Consider the following 2,931-nt stretch of genomic DNA (forward strand, 5'->3'; position numbering starts at 1 on the left):
AACTAAAAATCCAATCATAATTAAATATATCATTTAATCATATCACATCATACAAAACAATCCAATCAAAAAGATTGTTTTTTCTTTATATGAAAAAATAATACATTCACGTCAACAAAAAAAATATTAAGAGAATACATTCACTTTAACTAAAAATGGCTGTCTTCACATACCTAAGCATCATTTAAAATAATTTTATTATAATAACTTAGACCACTCTCAATCCCGATCTGTCACCTCATTGGCTCTTCTACCCTTGGCCGTTCATAGCCTAGCATTTTGTATTATAAGTAACCAACCCAAAACCAGTTGGGCAACAATTTCTTCCCCAGAGAATTTTGTGCATAGACATTTCTAATCGGCATCTGTAACCTTTGTCGTTTGTGATGGGCATTATGCTCCAAACACTCTTTAAAGGAAAGTCATGCATGTTCCCCAACGAGCACGCAACCCAGTTCTTCTTCACTGTTCTTTTAAGGTAGTAATATGATCATTCGTGTAGTAATATGATCATTCTTGTCCCTCATACATGTCAGTAATAAAGTTCAAATTTTCAATAGCACAAATTTATTTGAATTCATGTGCATTTATTCTTCTGTTGCATCTACTTACCTGTTTTCAATCTCTGTTTTTCGTTGCAGTAATTTATAATAGCACCTCATGGCTTACAGTAATATGGCAACAGCTAGCTGCCATGGCCTGTATTTTATGAATATTGCTTCTCAAGAAAGTAATCTGAGGAGAGTTTCCATTCCCATAAAACGTTTTCATGGAGTTTCAAACTCATCAGGGACTTCTATTGGCGACCATCTGGCTGCTCGTGGTCTTTTGTCATACAGACATCTGGTCGTATCATCTGCTAGACCATCAAACACAGATGTCCAGTTGGGTAATCTGGTTGATCAAGCGGAGAAGGTTGTTGAATTCGATTTCAAGGAGTACATGCTTTCCAAGGCACTGGCAGTGAATGAGGCTCTGGATAAGGCTATCCCACTGAGTCATCCTAAGAAAATATATGAATCCATGAGGTATTCTCTTCTTGGCGGAGGAAAACGGATTCGTCCTGTTCTGTGCATTGCAGCTTGTGAGTAGTGGGAGGGACCGAGGAGCTGGCCATGCCAACTGCGTGTGCAATGGAGATGATCCACACTATGTCTTTGATTCATGATGACTTGCCTTGCATGGACAATGATGATTTGCGCAGAGGTAAACCTACAAACCATAAGGTCTTCGGGGAAGGCGCCGCTCTTGTTGCAGGGGATGCACTTCTTTCATTTGCCTTTGAGCACATTGCAGTGTCCACAAGCAAAACAGTGGGTAGTGATCGGATTTTGAGGGTGGTATCTGAATTGGGTAGAGCAGTCGGTTCTCAAGGGATTGTGGGTGGCCAGAGTGTAGATCTTGCGAGCGAGCGGGATGCTTCTGTTGACCTTCACACTCTGGAGTGGATTCATATTCATAAGACCGCAGTGCTATTGGAGTGCTCGGCTGTCTGTGGGGCGATTATCGGTGGCGCTTCAGAGGATGAAATCGAGAGAATTCGAAGGTTTACCCGTTGCGTGGGGCTTCTATTCCAGGTTGTAGATGACATACTCGATGTCACAAAATCGTCAGAAGAAATTGGGAAGACGGCAGGAAAAGATTTGGTTAGTGATACGGCCACTTATCCGAAGCTGATGGGTTTGGAGAAAGCAAAGGAGTTTACTGTTGAATTGGTGAAGAGAGGTAAGGAGGAGCTATCTTGTTTCGATCCAACGAAGGCTGCACCTTTGTTGGGTCTTGCAGATTACATTGCACTCAGAGAGAACTGAAAAGCGTTCTTGAATGTCTATGTGTTATGTATCCATTTAGCATCTGCTAAACTTCAATAATGGTGCCATATTTATAATGATTCTAATATGGATGGATGCTTTAGATTTCTTGAGTGTCAAAATATTATATTATTATTAATATTTTTGATTTTAGGTTTCTGGGATTTATAATTTAAATGTTACGGAAATATTTTTGGCGAAAATGATATAAAAAGAAGATTTTTGTAATTCATCTTCAACACCACAAAAAATATTTACGAACCTATTTCCCATCATCAACTGTCATTCATCTTCAATACCAAAATCTACGGACTTTATTTTATATATATCTATCCTCATCATTTTATCAAAAACTAAATCTACAGAAATTATAAATCTATGTTAATGTTAGAACTTTTTCAAAATACAGATATTCAAACATTTCAATTCCTAGTTAACAATCAGTGGATGCATTAATGCACTCAACTAGTGCTACTCCAGTTAACTGAAGATTCCCTCATCAAAAACTCATGCATGTCTATTCTGACCCAGTTGAGATTAATGTTCAAGGACAATGTACTATCAGTTGCATGTGTTTTCTTATGGAGAAAACTCTTGCATGTAGTCAAGGATTCATCCTTGAGGATTATGCAGTTTTGAAGGCTTCTTATTTTAATTGTCCAAAATTTCTTATTTAAGGTAGATGAGGATTTGTTGATTTTGATTTTGATTTTTTAAATTGAGGGTCTACATTGATTCTCAAGGGAATATGCTCAGCTTATGGTTAGTCTTAATGCGCGTCAACAGATATAGTGTATTAAAGAGTTTGTTAGGTTGTAATGACTTTTAATAAATTTAAAAAATTCATGTTGCACGTGGCTCACACCCCACCAATTTCCTAGGGATTTGAGATTATTCCAATTCTAATAAGTTCCTCATTATTATTTATAACATTAATTTACAATTCCCTTTTTTTCTTAATTTAAAGTTGAGCCATAACCTTTTTATACATGGTTAATTAGGTAAATGTGTGCATTAGTAACGCATTCTTTGTGTTGCAATAGTTTTTTTCGGTTATATTTATGAAGCCTTTAAATGTGTCAACCACATTAATATTTTTAATGTGATTGTATTAGTTAAT

General features: G+C 36.7%; 1 pseudogene; it reads left to right on the plus strand.

Moving 5' to 3' along the window:
• Positions 1–660: 660 nt before the first annotated feature.
• Positions 661–1,811, plus strand: LOC149246786 (geranylgeranyl pyrophosphate synthase 7, chloroplastic-like; annotated as a pseudogene).
• The last annotated feature ends 1,120 nt before the right edge of the window (positions 1,812–2,931 follow it).

Source organism: Pinus tabuliformis, chromosome 7 (genome assembly GCF_031772625.1).
Source record: "Pinus tabuliformis cultivar Carrire ecotype Pingquan chromosome 7, CPIR1, whole genome shotgun sequence".
NCBI lineage: Eukaryota > Viridiplantae > Streptophyta > Pinopsida > Pinales > Pinaceae > Pinus > Pinus tabuliformis.